This window comes from Amblyraja radiata, chromosome X, assembly GCF_010909765.2.
Source record: "Amblyraja radiata isolate CabotCenter1 chromosome X, sAmbRad1.1.pri, whole genome shotgun sequence".
Classification (NCBI taxonomy): Eukaryota; Metazoa; Chordata; class Chondrichthyes; order Rajiformes; family Rajidae; genus Amblyraja; species Amblyraja radiata.
Genome location: NC_045999.1, coordinates 10,418,661 through 10,437,618, shown reverse-complemented (window position 1 = coordinate 10,437,618; position 18,958 = coordinate 10,418,661). Strand labels below are relative to the sequence as shown.

Here is an 18,958-nt window from a genome sequence, read left to right as displayed (position 1 = left end):
AGCTACGTGTTGGAGCCGAGTCAAGTCTATGATAGGGCTTAAAAGGACACAGCTTCCTGGAGTAACTCAGTGGGTCAGGCAGCATCTTTGGGGGACATAGATAGGTGATGTTTTGGGTTGAGACCTTTCTTCAGACTGATTGTGAAGCTGGAAAGGGGAAAGGCAAGGCAAAGCATGGCAGGTAATAGGTCATCCCAGGCGAGTGGGGTTTTTTGACATGGAGATGTCTACGACCACAATGGGGCTTAGAGTCCCAAATTCTCACCCAGAGATGGCATTTCTCCCATTTAAGTTCAGCAGACCTAGCTGAAGTGCAAGCTTAGTTTTAATACTGTAGTATATTTAATTCAGAAAGCAAAAAGATGATGAATACTCAACATAATTTCATATGGAAATATCGTGCTTTGCAAGGCTAACCTCAACAAATTACGTGAAGTAGAAAAAATAGATACAGGTGATGATGTCAATAATATATTTTTGGATTTTCACAATGACTTCAATATCATGTTGCATGATAAATTCACGACTAAAATTGCCACGCAATCAGGTATAAGTAGCAGCATGAATAACAAATTGGTTGTGAACTAGAATAGATATGGGCACTCTAACGCAACAATGGGAAATGATGATTCAAAAGGATTGGTGCTGGGACCACTGCTGTTCATCATTTACATCAAAGACTTGGGCTTGGGAATTGGAAGTACAATTTCAAACTGTGCCTAAAGCCCAAATATTGGTGGGGCTGCTGAGAGTAGCTGCTACTGTAGAGTGAGTAACAGTTATGACTTCAAAATAAAATTACAATTAATGAATAAAGTTGTAGGCTGGACATTTAGGTACCAAATAAATGTAACTGTTTCAGTATGATATAGCTTAAAGGACAAAACCACTAAAACTTGAGACAGGACAACAAGGCCTTTAAAAGTAACTTCAAAGAATCGGCGATCATTGCCAAGGAAACTGGAATACTGAGGTTTGTGTTTGAAAACATGCATGGAATCACGGTAAGACCTCGCAGAATATTGAACACAATTCAGTTCTCCAAGCAATGAATATTGAGATTCTGAGGAAGGGTCTCGACCTAAAACGTCATCTCTTCCTTTTCTCCAGAGATGCTCTCTGACCCGCTGAATTACTCCAGCATGTGTCTATCTTCAGTGTAAGCCAGCGTCGGCAGTTCCTTCCTACACAATGGAGGGACCCCTTGCAGCATAAACTGTAACCTGCTGGAGATGGGTCACGCTGTCTGTTTCTCCGTGGGATTCTGCATGATCTAAGCAACTCAACTTATTTTAATCAAAATCCTAACCAGCTAAGAAGTGCTGTTGCTCCTTTAGTTGTATATGTTTGTCAAACAACTAGAGTAAATTTGTAAAGATGGGGAAATTGGGACTATATTATATTCAATTATGACGTCAGAGACTGAAGCGTGGAAAAGGGCGCTGAAATGGGGCAAACGCAAAGAGCTTCATATTTGGAACTCCATAGCAAAGGGCCGTATAGCCCAACATCTCAAGATCACAGAAGACTACGGGAGTGAGCACATAAAAGATGGACAGAAAAATTAGAATGTGTAGGAAGGAACTGTCGTTGCTGGTTTACACTGAAGATAGACACAAAATGCTGGAGTAACTCAGCGGGTCAGGCAACATCTCTGGAGAAAAGGAGCAGGTGATGTTTTGGGTCGAGACCCTTCATCAGAATCTCTTAAAACATTAGAATATTCCTTTTGCATCAATTTATTATAACTAATGGGATACATTGGATGCCATCGAGCAGATTATTTAAAAAAAACATTAAATGTTCAACCTGCACTCAGCATGGATGGATAGCACTGAACATAGCTTTATACTGTTCCATATAAATATATACTAATTATAGACCACCAATGATTCAAGGTAAAACTAACAAGAGTGGAAAGAGAAGAAAGGAAAAAGGAGGAGGAGGTGCCATAGGGCTGAGGGAGAGATAGGAAGGGGAGCAAGGGCTAACAAAATTGGGAGAATTCAATGTTCATGCCCCCAGGATGCAGACTCCCCAAGCGGAATATGAGGTGCTGTTCCTCCAATTTCCGGTGTTGCTCGCTCTGGCCATGGAGGAGACCCAGGACAGAGAGGTCGGATACGGAATGGGAGGGGGAGTTGAAGTTATGGATATTTTGTTGCACAGGAATCAGACGGACACGTCTGTGATCAATGCTGGGCATCATTAGTCACCTTTCCATTTACCTAACCAGGAGTGGTCCTGGTATCAGTGGCAAGAGGATGGCAATTACAGAATGATTTGGACAAAATACATGAATAGTCAGAATAGCCGGTGAAATATGATGGAAAGATGTAAAGTGGAAATTGAGTGAATTTTAGGTTTAAGTTTAGAAATACAGTGTGGAAACAGGCCCTTCGGCCCACCGAGTCCACACCAACCAGCGATTCCCGCCCATTAACACTGTCCAACACACACACAAGGGACAATTTACACTTATACCAAGCCAATTAACCTACAAATCTGTATGTCTTTGGAGTGTGGGAGGAAACCAGAGCACCCGGAGAAAGCCCACTCGGTCACGGGGAGAACGTCCAAACTCCGCACTGACAGCACCCGTAGATGGGACCGAACCCGGGTCACCGGCATTGCAAGCGCTGTAAGGCAGCAACTCTACCGCTCGTCACCCCCCAGAGAGTGGAATTGCCAAAGAGAAAGTGAAAAAGGCAAGGCGATCTACAAAGATGCAACAGAGGGTGAACTGCAAAGGACAAGTCCATTACATAGAATTACATTGATTCTAATGGCAGAGAAACAGATATTGTTCAGCACAACTAGTCCAAATCAGATCATGTGACACAGGAGCCTCTGGTTTTATCTAATATTATGGCATACCTGTATTATGATTGACATACACACTAACCAGAATATCACTCCAAGTCAGGTCATCAATTGCCTAGACTGAACAATGTAGGATGAGCTGTACTAAAAACATGAGGGCAGTTAGGTTTGAATGTAATTTACACTGATGATCACAGCCTTGCATCCCCTAGTCAGGCATCAATGGCCAGAAGAACACAGTTAGATAAGAACTTGACAAATAGAGGATTTAGGCTATTTAAACCCTGGCGTCTGCCTTATTTAATAAGATCATGACTGATCTTTCACCTCCAGCACAAACCTCGTATGCATCGATTCATTTACAAATTCAAAATAAAAGAGCCTCCACAGTCTTTCGCTACCCTCTGGGTGAAGATTATGGATATTTTTCATATTCGTCTCTGTTATGAGTGGCTTATTTTGAGACTGTCACTGGTTTTCATCAACCAGGAAAGATAACATCACTACATCTACTCCATCAGCCCTGAAAAAAAATCACAGAATCACACAGCAGTCTCTGCAGTCATCACTGGCAATGCTGACCATGATGCCTATCTACAATAGGCCCATATCCATCTACTCCCATCCTATCCATGTGCTTCTTCAAATATCATAATACTATCTACCTCCGCCACCTCCTCTGGCAGTTTCCTCCACTTAATCCCCAACTTCAGTGTGAAAAATAGAGTTGCTTCTTGTTACTCCAGCCCTCCATTGCAGGAGACATCCTGGTGAATCTCTACTGCACTCCCTCTATTGCTACCTCACTTGCACCTCCACCAATCTCATCTACTGTATCCGCTGTTCCAGGTGTGGACTCCTGTATACCGGCGAGACTAAGGGCTGGCTTGGCGATCGTTTCGCTGAACACCTCTGCTCAGTTCACCTAAACCTACCTGATCTCCCGGTTGCTAAACACTTTAACTCCACCTCCCATTCCCACACTGACCTTTCTGTCCTGGGCCTCCTCCATGGTCAGAGTTAGGCAATGCTGACCTATCTACCTATAGGTCAGTCAATCTTTCACTTGGGCAGTTTACACCTCAGTGGTATGAATGTTGTCTACTCTAACTTCAAATAACCCTTGCTTTCCCTCTCTCTCCACATCCCTCCCCAGTTCTCCAACCAGTCTAACTGTCCCTAATTACATTTTATCTATTTGCTTTGTTGTTTCCTTCCCTTAGCTAACAATGATCTATTCTACATTTCCTTGATCTCCACCTCCTTTGATGTCTCGTTCTCACCTTACACTTCCTTATCTCTGTATCTCCCCTGCCCGACGTAGTCCGAAGAAGGGTTTTGACCCAAAATGTCACCCATTTCTTCTCTCCAAAGAGGCTTCCTGCCCCGCTGAGTTACTCCAGCATTTTGTGTCTAAATAGGACTAGCCCTTGGACAGCATGGACAGGTTGGGCTGAAGGGCCTGAAGGGCCTCTCCGACTCAATAACCACACTGCCAACCATCAGAAACCCATCGGAAAAGCTGCATTTGGAGTACGGCAAGGTCACGGAGAATCTTGTACAGTTCTGGTCGCCCTGCTATAGGAAGGATGTCATTAAAGTGGAAGGGTGCAAAGAAAGATTCACGAGATGCTACCGGGTCTGGAAGGTTTGATTTACAAGGAGTATATTTTCCCTGGAGCATAGAAAGCTGAAGGGCGACCTTACAGAGGTTAATAAAATCATGAGGTAAATAGACAAAATGAATAGCTACCGTCTTTTCTCTAAGTTAGGGGAGTACATAATGGGAGGGCATAAGTTTAAGCTGAGAAGGAAAAGAATTAAAGGGAACCTGAGAGACAACTTTTTAACACGGAGGGTGGTGTGTACATTGCCAGATGAAGAAGAGGTTGGTACAATTATGACATTAAAAAGTCACTTGGACAGGTGCATGGATAGGAAAGGTTTGGAGGAATATGGGCCAGGAACAGGCACTTGCTCAATTGGGTAACTTGGTTGGTATGGATGAGTTTGGCCAAAGGGCTTGTTTCTATCAAAGAATAACACAAAATGCTGGAGTAACTCAGCAGATCCAGGCAGCAGAAATCCAGGAGAAAAGAAATAGGTTACGTTTCGGGTGGAGACCCTTCTTGAGACTGAGAGTCGGGGAAGAGGGAAACTAGAGGTGCAGAACCGGCACCGATGGCCTGTGTCCATGCTGTCTGGCTCCATCTCTGCATTATCAACAAACTTGGATATATTACACTTGCCTCTCATTAATATAGATGTGGACAGCTGGAGCCTCAGCAATAGTCCCCGAGGCATCACACTATTTACAGCTTCCAATCCAAAATGTCCCACTAATACCGACTCCTCATTTTCTGTCTGTTAATCAATGCCTAGCAAAGCACCATCAACTCAGCCTCAATAATGTCCATCATATACTTTATTTATATCCCACCCGGATCACACAAGAGACTCTGTGAACATGTCCATATATTGCTGGTAGGGTCAGCTCCCATTGGAGCTCGAAGATAGACACAAAATGCTGGAGCAACTCAGCGCGACAGGCACCTTCAGGGTCTCGACCCGAAACGTCACCCATTCCTTCTCTCCAAAGATGCCGCCTCTCCCACTGAGTTACTCCAGCATTTAGTGCCTATCTTCAGTTTAAATCGGCATCTGCAGTTCCTTCCTACACTCCCGTTGTAGCTCACTGGGAACTGCAAGCATGCAGGGAGACCTCCAATCTCAGCTCATCAAACCCTCACAGCTAAGCAGCCAGGCAGAGGATACATCAAAGTTACCGTTTTAAACCCAGTTCGAACCTCAGGTACCAGAGGTGAAAGTCAAGTATTTAATTTTTGATTTGGGGGGCAGCACAATGGCACAGCGGTAAAGTTGCTGCCTTACAGCGCCAGAGACTCAGGTTCGATCCTGACTACTGGTGCTGTCTTTGCACATTCTCCCCGTGACTGCTTGGGTTTTCCACGGGTGGTCCGGCTTCCTCCCACACTCCGAAGATGTACAGGTTTGTAGGTTAATTGGCTCTGGGAAAAATTGTAAATTGTCCCTAGTGTGTAAGATAGTGCTAGTGTACGGGGATAGGACTCGGTGGGCTGAAGGGACTGTTTCCGCGCTGTATCTTTTAAGTAAAAATAAAAAATTGGTGACTTTCCCTTTAAAGCATGAAAAGCCTGAAAGTAAATCTGCTTCGTTGATATAAAACATGTTAGATAAGAACCGAACATTTAAAGCCTTCGTTATCGCTACTTCAACAAAGTTAATTTATGGAATCTACTGTCTGAAAGGATGGTGGAAACAGAGTGAATTAGTGCTTGCATGGGGGGAAAAAGACATTCAAGGGGAAAACCTCCAGGGCAACGGGAAAGGATGGAGTGGTTTCCTCGAGGCTGAGCTACCATGGAATCAATGGATCAAACGATTTCTCCTCCAGAATAACAACAAATCAAATTTCTTCTCTAATTCGACAAGGCAAAAAATGCATCAGGTTTTACACACACATCACAATGTTCATGTTCTAAGCATTTTCGATGCACAATTTAGTGACTGTCGTTGGAAACGAGATTTAAATGCAGGCAGGGGCACAAAATAACAATGTAATGTCCAAGGCCACAGCTCTGCAGATGGTGCAGACTCCAAATCAAAAAGCAGGTGTTTCCCCACAATGAACTGAATGAACAATTTGGACCACTATTGTCGAGGTCCTAGCTCCTGTAAGAGCAGTACCAGGCGCACAGACATCGCTCAGTGAGTAACCTCCCTCAGAGTTTCTAAGGATATGAATGGTGATCTCTAATCTATATAGAATAGAGAAAATAAATGTTTCGAAAGGTTAGCCACTTCAGTTGCTTCATTGCACAACAAACTGAGTCTGCTGGGCTTTTGTTAAAAAGCAAAGCGAAGATCAGCCCAGGAATAAATGAGCTACAAAAGTACAGCTTTGCTGTTACAATGGTCCTTTTGACATTCATAGGGTAAGCAGTTTCCCCTGGCACGGAGGAATGGAGGGCAGGGTGGTAACGAATTGGGAGGAGAGAAAAAGAGAAGTGGCTCTTCCTTTGATTCCCAGCAGCCATGAAGTACAATGCAAACAGCTTCATAAAAAACAAACCAGTTGACCCACATGGAAATGAAAGTGTTTCACTCCACACACGGTTGACAGAACATAAAAAAGTACAACACTGGAACAGGCTCTTCAGTCCACAATGTCTGATACAAGATGCCAAGATAATCTAATCTCATGTGCCTGCATGTGATGCATATCCCTCCATTCCCTGGATATCCATGTCCCTATTTAAAAGCCTCAAACACCACTATCGTACATGCCTCCACTACAACCCTGGCAGCATGAACCAGGCACCTATCTAAAGGTTCTACACTACCCATACCTCTCATCACTTTTCTCTCCTTCTATTCGTTCTCCAAACCTCCAGTGTTCCACCAAAGGTCCGTCCAATTTGTCCTTGTAACTAATCCCCTCTAATCCACAAGGATTTTTCGCAAGGTTCTTGCATCTTTTCAACCTAATGCCATCAATCTATTTTCCTTTTCCCTCGTCTGTTTTACACAACTAATTGCTAAAAGCATATATGCAATTTTGCCTTAAATTCCACGAGTACAGAAGCATTTCCTGAATTGCACATTAGATGTACTAATATGAGGTTTTATTCAGAGCTGAGTTTAAGCCTTCTTTACAGGTAGAAACATCACTGTCTACTCTTGCAAATTCTTTCAGAACCTGAAAGATGACCAATAACATTTAGTTTTTCTGAAGAAGAGATCATCACTGTCCTAGAAACCTCTCAATGCTTGCACCATGTGGATTCAAGATGGCTCCCAAGCCAGGCGACTCTGTGCGCTGATCATAGAAGTGGATCTGCAATCACGTTACCATCATTCCACCCTTTTAAATCTCTACTCTAACAGCAGTATTTCTTACTTTAACTCCGCTTTTTCCTAATCTCCTTTCACGGGCAGCACGGCGACATAGCTATAGAACTATTGCCTTTCAGCGCCAGAGACTCGGTTTGATCCTGACTACGGGTGCAGTCTGTACAGAGTCTGTACGTTCTCCCTGTGATCTGCGTGGGTTTTCTCCTCCAACACTCCAAAGGTGTACAGGTTTCCAGGTTAATTGGTTTGGTATATAGTGCCCTCCATAATGTCTGGGACAAAGACCCATCATTTATTTATTTGCCTCTGTACTCCACAATTTGAGATTTGTAATAGAAAAAAAATCACATGTGGTTACAGTGCACATTGTCAGATTTTAATAAAGGCCATTTTTATACATTTTGATTTCACCATGTAGAAATTACAGCAGTGTTTATACATAGCCCCCCATTTCAGGGCACCATAATGTTTGGGACACAGCAATGTCATGTAAATGAAAGTAGTCATGTTTAGTATTTTGTTGCATATCTTTGCATGTAATGACTGCTTGAAGTCTGCGATTCATGGACATCACCAGTTGCTAGGTGTCTTCTCTGGTGATGCTCTGCCAGGCCTGTATTGCAGCCATCTTTAGCTTATGCTTGTTTTGGGGACTAGTCCCCTTCAGTTTTTCTCTTCAGCATATCAAAGGCATGCTCAATTGGGTTCAGATTGGGTGATTGACTTGGCCACTCAAGAATTGACAATTTTTTAGCTTTGAATAACTCCTTTGTTGCTTTAGCAGTATGTATGGGATCATTGCCTTGCTGTAGAATGAACCGCCGGCCAATGAGTTTTGAGGCATTTGTTTGAACTTGAGCAGATAGGATGTGTCTATACACTTCAGAATTCATTATGCTACTACCATCAGCAGTTGTATTATCAATGAAGATAAGTGAGCCAGTACCTTCAGCAGCCATACATGCTCAGGCCATAACACCCCCACCATTGCGTTTCACAGATGAGGTGGAATGCTTTGGATCTTGGGCAGTTCCTTCTCTCCTCCATACTTTGCTCTAGACATCACTCTGATATTAGTTAATCTTCATCTCATCTGTCCACAAGACCTTTTACCAGAACTGTGGTTGCTCTTTTAAGTACTTCTTGGCAAACTGTAATCCGGCCATTCTACTTATGCGGCTAACCAGTAATTTGCATCTTGCAGTGTAGCCTCTGTATTTCTGTTCATTAAGTCTTCTGCGGACAGTGGTCATTGACAAATCCACACCCGACTCCTGAAGAGTGTTTCTGATCTGTTGGACAGGTGTTTGGGGATTTTTCTTTATTATAGAGAGAATTCTTCTGTCGTCAGCTGTGGAGGTCTTCCTTGGCCTGCCAGTCCCTTTGCGATTAGTAAGCTCACCAGTGCTCTCTTTCTTCTTAATGATGTTCCAAACAGTTGATTTTGGTAAGCCTAAGGTTTGGCTGATGTCTCTTAACAGCTTTATTCTTGTTTCTCAGTCTCATAATGGCTTCTTTGACTTTCATTGGCACAACTTTAGTCCTCATGTTGATAAACAGCAATAAAAGTTTCCAAAAGTGATGGAAAGACTGGAGGAAAGATTTGGTGCTGAGATCTTTCTTATACCTGCATTAAGGAGGCAATTAAACACACCTGAGCAATTATAAACGCTTGTGAAGACGCGTCCCAAACATTATAGTGCCCTGAAATGGGTGGACTATGTATAAACACAGCTGTAATTTCTACATGGTGAAACCAAAATGTGTAAAAATGGCCTTTAATAAAATCTGACAATGTGCGCTTTATCCACATGTGATTTTTTTAAAATTACAAATTTCAAATTGTGGAGTAGAGGCAAATAAATAAATTATGGGTCTTTGTCCCAAACATTATGGAGGGCACTGTAGATGTTAAAAAAATTGTCCCCAGTCTGAGGAGGATAGTGTTAGTGTGCGAGGATCGTTGGTCGGTGCGGACTCAGTGGGCCGAATGGCCTGTTTCCGTGCTGTATCTCTAAACTAATCCAAAGTAAAAAATCAATCAATTTTCCAACTCCTGGTACCAGAAGACCGACCGCAACAACTCTTGATGCTGGAGGAGCGACCAGCGAGGCCCACTGCGACCATGAAGACCTGCGGCTTACCGACCTCCCACAGATCAGACATTACTGGACTTTATCTTACACTTACCGTTATTCCCTTGATCATGTATCTGTACACTGTGGATGACTCGACTGTAATCATGTATTGTCTTTCTGCTGACAGGTTAGCACACAACAAAAGCTTTTCACTGTACCTCGGTACATGTGACAATAAACTGAACTAACTAAACCAAACTTATTTCCTTCGCTCCATAGATGCTGCTGCACCCGCTGAGTTTCCCCAGCAATTGTGTGTACCTTCCAAACCAAACTTATACCTTTATTTCACACCTTGACATCATTTAAAATAAGATCAGAACTCCATGCACGAGTCTATTCCATCAAAATATCCCTCAGCAATGAAGACTGCAGCGTGAGTCTGAGCAGCAGAGACCAAGATGGGAAGAATGCAGATATTAGAATTCTCTGTATTAAATCTACAAGCTCCTAGAGTTTATTACTCTCCTCGGTGTATTTGTATTCTGAATGTCAGATCACAAATCTAAAAGAAAATGCTGCAACATTGAAAACCTATACGAATATCAAAACACTAGAAATACCCAAAGGGTAAGTAAGCATCTGTGCAGGCAGAAACAGTCAATATTTCAAATTGTTGACTCTCCCTCAGCATCAAGGTCTGATGTCCAACTTTGTGAAGTTTAGTTTAGAGATACAGCGCAGAAACAAGCCATTTTGGCCTACCAAGCCCGCACCGACTAGCGAATACCCCGTATACTAACACTATCCTACACATTGGGGACAATTTACAATCTTTACCAAAGGCAAACTAACCTACAAACCTGGGGTAGACAAATGCTGGAAAAACTCAGTGGGTGAGGCAGCATCTATAGAGCGAAGGGTCTCGACCCGAAATGTCACCTATTTCCTTCACTCCATTGATGCTGCCTCACCCGCTGAGTTTCTCCAGCATTTTTGTCTACCTTCGATTGTCCAGCATCTGCAGTTCCTTCTTAAACCTGCAAACCTGTACATCTTTGGAGTGTGGGAGAAAACTGGAGCACCCGGGAAAAAGCCACATGTTCAAACAAACTCCACACAGACAGCATCTGTAGTCAGGATTGAACACAGGCCACTTGCACATTCAGGCAGCAACTCTACCGTTGCGTCACCGTGCCTCCCTGTAACCAGACCTCATCTGCTGACAATTTCCACATTTCCTGTTTCAACACCGATTCTTGAGTGAGATCATTCTCCACTTCCAAACTGAAAACCAACTGCTTCCCACCACTCTGCTCTTTTAACCCAGCTTCTACTTCTCCGTCGTGGTCTTCAGTTTTGTTCACAGGTCTATCACACGGTGGCACTCCATCAAATTCCTTTTGAAAACCCAAAATACACATCAACTCTCTTCATTACTTCAGCAAAGAATGCAATCTAGTAAAGCAGCCTTGCTTTTATTAAATGATAACAGAGATTTACCACCCAGATTTTTTCCAAATGACAACTTTGCCCAGGATTAGTGTCAAAGTTTCCCTCGACCATTGTTAACCTAATCAGTTTGCAGTGCAGCCAGAGTAGCTGAAGGCTTTGCCAGATAAAGTGAATCAGAAGATAAACACAAAATGCTGGAATAACTCAGCGAGACAGGCAGTATCTCTGGAGAGAAGAAATGGGTGACGTTCTAAAGAAGGGTCTTGACTTGAAACAGCACCCATTCCTTCTCTCCAGGGATGCTGCCTGTCTTGCTATAGTTACTGCAGCATTTTGTGTCTATCTTCAGTGTGAACCAGCATCTGCAGTTCCTTCCTACACAAAGTGAATCCGAAGATACACACTACTCTGAAGAATCTCGACCCAAAACGTCACCTATTCCTTTTATCCAGAGGTGCAGCCTGACCCGCTGAGTTACTCCAGCTTTTTATGTCTATCTTCAGTGTAAACCAACCTTCGCAGTTCTTTCCTACGCAAAGTGAATCAGATGTTGAGACACAGAGAAGCCCAGTCAAAAGTGAGATGCTGGAGCAGATTACAAGGACAGGCAGAGCAAGAATATCATGTTATATATATTTGATGTACGGAGCAAGTAGAACCAGAGTGATCACAGCACTAAGCAATGCTACACAGGGCAGGACATCAAATGCACTGATTTGTTTGATTTACTGGACTGTGGGTTTAGCACAAGTGGAGAGCAAAGTTGTTGACCCCACAGGTACAATTAGTACTATTTCCTGGCTATTGATCACAAGGATTTTTACAAAGCAGGTGCATGCTTACCTGCAATTATTTTTTATTGCTTTCTCAACATTCACCACAGCTTTTATGAGCCCAAGTGTGATTTTCACATTCTGGCAGCTGGTTGCAAGATATTAGTAACACATCCTTTATTTGAATTTGATTTGAGTAATTTAGCAAAAGGAACACAATGTGGAGTGATATATATTTTAATTGATTAATTTGATTTCAATGTAATCTATTAAAAACGTCACTACACATTTTGTTCCTTTTTTTAAATTTTCCTTGCTTTGCGCAGCATCATACAGTCATGGCCCTTTAGCCCAACAGGTCCATGCCAACCAAACCAAGATACCCCATCTAAGACAGTCCACTGGCTTTAGTTTGTGGGTATTGATTCTCTTCTGAAGTCATGATGCAGCTTAATAGGACTTTGGTTCGGTCGCAATTGGAATATTGTGTACAGTTCTGATCGCACCATTACATGAAGGATTTGGAGGCTTTAGAAAGGGTGCAGCGGAGGTTTACCAGAATGATGGCTGGACTAAGGGGTACCAGCTACAAGGAGAGCTTGGACAGACTTGAATTGTTTTCTCTGGAATGCCAGAGGTTGCGGGGAGACCAGATAGTAACATTATGGGGGGCATAAATAGGGCAGATGGTCAGAATCATCAGATGGTCAAAATACAGTAGAATCCTTTTCCAGGGTGGAAAAAAACAAATACTAGAATATATAGCTTTAAGGTGAGAGGGGAAAAGTTTAAAGGAGATATGCAGGGAAAGTTTCTTTTGCACAGAGGGTGGTGAGTGCCTGGAACGTGCTGCCGGGGTTGGTAGTTGAAGCAAATACATTTGCCATTTGAAATACTTTTGGAAAAGCATTTGGATATGCAGGGAATTAAGGGACATGGTTCATGTTCAGGTAGACAAGTGATAGTCTTGGTATCATGGTCGGCACAGACATTGTGGGCCGAAGGGCCTGTTCTTGTGCTGTACTGTTCTATGTACTGTTGCTTTTTTGCCATCATAGAGAGCTTGCGTCCATGATCCATCACTGGATATTTGGCTTTAGAAGAAATCACTGCAAATACCAGGCACATGGTCTCCCAGAGCAGCTCACTGCTTGCCTGATATATATTTGACAACTATTCTCTGTAATCCAGCCTGCACCATGCGAACAAAGTCACACAGGCAGTCCCAGTCGTCAGTTGCTGGAAATGTTTTCAGTGGTATAAGCCATGCATCTGACCTATGATGAGACCAACAATGGTGAATCAATGACCTTGACAATCAAACCAAGCTCACCAAGTGACAAATCACCACCAGTAAACATAACAAAACACACCGACTGCATGAAAACCTCCAGATGTAATCCGCAGCAACGGACAACTGAAACTCCCATTTTCCATGTTGATTATCCAAACACTAAAATAGAGCATAATATGTGCATTTGTTAACAAACTTCAATAAGTAATCGAAGATAGACACAAAATGCCACAGTAACTCAGCGGTACAGACAGAATCTCCAGAGAGAAGGAATGGGTGACGTTTCGGGTCGAGACCCTTCCTCAAACTCATCAGATTTGGGTGACGTTTTGGGACGAGACCCTTCTTCAGACGAGAGGGTCTTGACCCGAAACATCACCCATTCCTTCTCTTGAGAGATGCTGCCTGTCCCGCTGACTTACTCCAGCATTTTGTATCTATCTTCAGTGTAAACCAGCGTCTACAGTTTCCTCCTACACATGCAATAAGCAAAGATTCCTCATCTTTGATCATCAATGGAACACTACCAGATCAGTGACAACACGATAACTGGTGCCAACAGGACAAGCTCTTAATTTAATCCAGATTTAAAAAAACACTGAACAAGTGGCAAGTGCTGAGGCTGCCTCATGTCACAGCTGCCCAGTGGACAGATTTATGGGATCATTCAGGTCCTGCATGACATCCACAATGCAAGACAAATCCATGCAGATCCAATCTGCCACCAACAAGACTACACTGGCACTCCTAACACCAATCCTTAATTGCTTCAACAAATGCTTTTCTCAATTATACTCCTCGTACAACAACATTTTGAACACGGTCCCACATGCATTTAGAGACACTCAGGGCAGGAAATATTGCATTAAAAATAAGCTTGCATTTTGATAGCACCACTTAAAATCTCAGGTCACCTTAGTCATAAAGTACTTTTAGACGTGGCAACAGCAACTACTTTAGTGGGTGTTGCGCTAACGATAATGATATGCCAAGAGGTTAGTAGAATTCCCCTAGCCTTCAAAATAATGCTGAGATTTTTTTTACATCCACCTAACAGGCAGGTGGAGCCTTGGTTTAAATCCCATCTGAAAGACAACGTCTTTGTAACAGTGTGCTGGAGTAACAGCCAAGATTCTGTGTTGGAGTCTCTGAAATAGAATGTGATGTTTATACAGTGGTCAGGGTGCTATGATCAAGCTACAGTTGACAGTACGCATCACAATCTAGTACTAATGCATATCCCCCAATATTCCTAACACCCAAAAATCTTTAACTTGACCCTTAACCCCATTTCTAAAAAAAAATTCTAAACCAAGTAATGGATCGGTTTACAAAAGAAACCAGTGATCAGGGGAAAAGATTCACCTTCCAACATTCATCAGCACACCAACCTCCACCCCTCAACATTCTGTCCACTATCTTAATAAAATCCAAGCTGGACGGTCTGCACTGGTTTCTGGAGCAAGGTTTGAATCACAATCATCTGACTCAGAGGGTGCTGTAACTGAGCCAAGTGCACCAAGGCACCAAATAACATGGAAAGAGGGAGGGATAAGTAAACAGACAATAAATGAGACTCAATGTAACAGAAGGGACTCTGTCTGCTTGTGAAGCTGCCAGCGTTGGGGGCTCGGGCACCACAACAATGCCTCTCTGCTCGCTCTTCGATGCTTCCAGCCAAAGCCAAGCAGGGGAGGGGAGGGAGGGGGGCAGTGGCTGAGGTTTATTGGGGAGAGGAGGCTAACTAACCCTGACCCCCAGTATCCCCGTCCTGCCCCCTCTCACCTCGCACCATGTGCCGGCTCTGGGCTGGTGAGATCCGGCTCGGATCCTCTCGGCCCAACCTCCCTCTCTCGCAACCACCTGTCACCACACCGAGCCCGGGCAGCCCGCTAATCGAGCCCCCTGCCCGGTCCCGGGGGATCGGGCCCGACATCTCTTCCCCCTCCTCCCCAAACAACCCCGGCCTCGAACAAACAAAGGGATTGCTCCCGTCAGGGGGCTGGCGAGAGAGACAGAGAGCGGCGGCTTACCCGGGGACGGCAGCCGGGCTCCAGGCTCATCGACGCGGCTGAGGGCTCGGAGCTTGGCCGCTTTCACCGGGGGGTCGCGGCCATCTCACACTCACTCTCCACCGACAGCTTGGGCTCCGACAGCGGCGGCGAGGCCCGAGGCCGCAGGCTGGGGAAGAGCCGGGCCAGGCCAGGCGGCGGTGGCGGGGCCAGGCCGGGTCAGCTGGGCTGGGCTGGGCTCGGGTCAGTCAGTCAGGCTGCAGGGCCGCTCTCGGGCCCGATCCCCCCGCTCCGCTCGCTCCGCTCCCAGATCCGCGCAGTCCCCGAGGCGAAGGACTGACTGATGCACTGGCGAGGCGGCGGGCAAAACCCGGCGTGGAGCACACAACACCCGGAGCGGAGCGGACTGCCAGGCGGCGCAAAAGCCCGCGACGGAGCTGCCTCGAACCCGGAACGGAACGAAGATCCGGGTAAAACCCGGGGTGGTTTTTAACTCGGATTTGGACCAGGGAAAACACGGAACGGAGTCACTCATGGAGTGAACCCGGAGCCAAACTAAGTCAAAGTCAAGAGCGTCTGAAGAAGGGTTTCGGCCCGAAACGTCGCCTATTTCCTTCGCTCCATAGATGCTGCTGCACCCGCTGAGTTTTCCCAGCAATTTTGTGTACCTAAGTCAAAGTCCCCCTCCCATTCCCAATCCGACCTCTCTGTCCTGGGTCTCCTCCATGGCCAGAGCGAGCAACACCGGAAATTGGAGGAACAGCACCTCATATTCCGCTTGGGGAACCTGCATCCGGCGGGCATGAACATTCTCCCAATTTTGTTAGCCCTTGCTGTATCCTCCCCTTCCTTAGCCCTCGAGCTGTCTCCTCCCATCCCCAGCCCTCAGGCTCCTCCTCCTCCTTTTTTCCTTCCTTCTCCCCGCCACCCCCTATCAGTCTGAAGAAGGGTTTCGGCCCGAAACGTTACCTATTTCCTTCGCTCCATAGATGCTGCTGCACCCGCTGAGTTTCTCCAGCATTTTTGTGTACCTAAGTCAAAGTCAAAGTAGCCTTTATTGTCATTCAGACCTTTCGGTCTGAACGAAATTTCGTTGCCTTGCAGTCATACATATAATAAAAATGACAAAAACACACAATAAACACAAATTTAACATCCACCACAGTGAGTTCACCAGGCACCTCCTCACTGTGATGGAAGGCAAAAATCTTAAAGTCCTTGTCGCTTCCCTCCTTGTTCTCCCTCTGCTCCAAGGCGACCTGTGAGCTCCCGACGCTGACGTGGCCGATCCTCCGAGGGAAATCTGGAAAAAGACTCAAATTGATGGAGTGACTCATCAGGTCAGGCAGCATCTCTGGAGAACATAGATAGTGACATTTATAATCGAGATCATTCTTGGTTCTTGGTTTTTAAGAAGGAACTGCAGATGCTGGAAAATCGAAGGTCGTTTTCAAAGTTTTCGAAAATCGAAGGTAGACAAAAGGTAGAAGGTAGTTCTTGGTTTCTTGGTCCTCCAAAATATTCCAAGTGGAATTTAAACTGGAAGTGGTGGAGGGAGGACTTAAGCCAGAAAGGGTTTTTGGGAAGAAAGAGCTACTTTAAATTTAGTTGCATCTAGTTGGTTAACTATAGTAGGGTGAAGACTATTCCATGCTTTAATTGTGCGGGGGAAGAACGAATTGCTGTACACATCTGTCTTGGTAGCTTGCTAGTGGGCGGCGCGACTCTTGTCAGCAGCAGCCTCTGCAGTCCGTCTGTCTTTTTATTGTTTTCTGTCTTGTTCTATGTAGTTTTTATTGTTTTTTTTGTCGGGGTATGTGCGTGGGGGAACTTAAAGGTCTTTCCCCTGGACGGGAGACCCGACCTTTTCTTGGTCGGGTCTCAGTTGTCGTTGGGGCTGCAACGTGGAGCGGCCTCCAACAGGAACGACCTGGGGCTCCAGTCGCGGAGCTGCGGATTTACTCACCATCACGGAGCTGGCCGAGTCCGGAGCGGGTGTAGCTGTGGTGGAGCGCTGCTGTGACCCGACACCCGGAGTTTCGGAAGCTCCTACCGCAGGTCTGTGGACGGTAATGCCGGGAGCCCGCGGGTCCCTGGTGGGAGACCGCTTTTCGAAGCTTCCGCAGCGGCGACTTCTCCCGCCCGAGTTGCGGGGTTGAAGAGCACCTGGAGCGGGGCCTACATCACCGCCCCGCGCGGCTTGGAATGGTCGCGGTACTTTGTGAGCGCCCGCCGGGGCTCCAACACCAAGACCCGCCGCGGCTCCAACACCAAGACCTTACATCACCCGGCGTGGCTTTAATGGCTGCGGGACATTTAACATCGCCCGCCGGGGGCTTTGACTCTGTCTTTGACTCTGACATGGGGGGGAGAGGGGAGTGCAGGGGAGAGATATGTTTAAGTTTTGCCTTCCATCACAGTGAGGAGGACTCACTGTGATGGATGTTTATGTGAATTGAATTGTGTTGGTGTGTGTCTTGGTGCAGAAACCAAATTTCGTTTGAACCTCATGTGAGGTTCAAATGATAATAAAAGGTATTGTATTATATTGTATTGTATTGGTATCACAAATTGGATCGAATGCCCTCGTCTGCTCCTAATTGGTTTGGGTCTGGTGTAGGTTTTGTAATCTATGTCGAGCTGGCCATTTAACATTTTGTAAAAACAGGTCAAACGGTGAGCTTCACGTCTGTCTTGGAGAGGGTTCCACCCCAGTGAATTAAGAAGTTTGGTAACACTCGCTTCTCTCTCATAGGTATTAATAACAAATCGAGCTGCCTGTCTTTGGACACGTTCTTCAGACCAGATTGGAATCTGAAGAAGGGTCTCAACCCAAAATGTCACCTATCCATGTTCTCCAAAGATGCTGCCTGATTTTAGACTTTAGATATACAGCGTGCAAATAGGCCCTTTGCCACATCGGGTCCACACTGACCAGCAATCACCCATACACTAGTTCAATCCTAATAGGAACAATTTACCAAAGCAAATTAATCTACAAATTTACGTCTTTGGAAAGTGGGAGGAAACCAGAGCACCCAGAGGAAATCCACACGGTCACAGAGAGAACGTGCAAATGCCACACAGAAAGCATCTTTCATCAGGATCGAACCTGGCTCTCTGCACTTTAGCCAGCATCTTCAGTTCTTTGTTTCTACATGGCAAATTTGGAGTGGGGAAACACCAGGAACTGCACACTTTTGAATTTGAGGGAAGCCTGGAGGTTAGTGGTAAAGTTGATTAAATCAAATTCTGTACGGGTGCAGTCTTCAATATAGCAGGAAAAAAAGTTATGGATGGTGCCAGTGTATGGTTGGCACCAACGTTTAGCTTTGCCTATATTTGGAACAAGGACTCTTCTGAACCATCAAAAAGGCAGGCAGATGTAAGTGCTCATAGCCACAGCTTTGAGGAAGAAAGTGAACAAAGTCAAAAGGGAAGTTGTTGAAGATGAGGACAAGTTCAACCAGGCAGAGGAGAGTGTTAGTAGAGGGAACTGTTTGGGCCTCTGTTCATAGAAGAATCAGAGGGCCCTGAGACCTTCCCGGTGGAGGATGGAGGTGTAAAGAGTCTGGACGTCCATGGTAACGATGATGTGATGGGGGACTAGAAATTGAAAGTTATTGA

The 18,958-nt window shown here is 45.1% G+C and overlaps 1 protein-coding gene across 4 annotated transcripts in view; it reads right to left on the bottom strand.

The window, feature by feature from the left end:
- The window catches only part of znf609 (zinc finger protein 609), a 201,922-nt gene extending 186,223 nt beyond the window's left edge, over positions 1-15,699 (bottom strand). Inside the window, exon 1 of one of the 4 annotated variants that reach the window (XM_033015018.1) lies at positions 15,353-15,699. The gene's annotated coding sequence lies outside the window, so the exon portion shown is untranslated. Of the gene's footprint in view, positions 1-5,609; positions 5,718-15,352 lie in introns of those variants that run through there. The other 3 variants (XM_033015015.1, XM_033015017.1, XM_033015016.1) reach the window with 3 other exon arrangements.
- Positions 15,700-18,958: the final 3,259 nt, after the last annotated feature.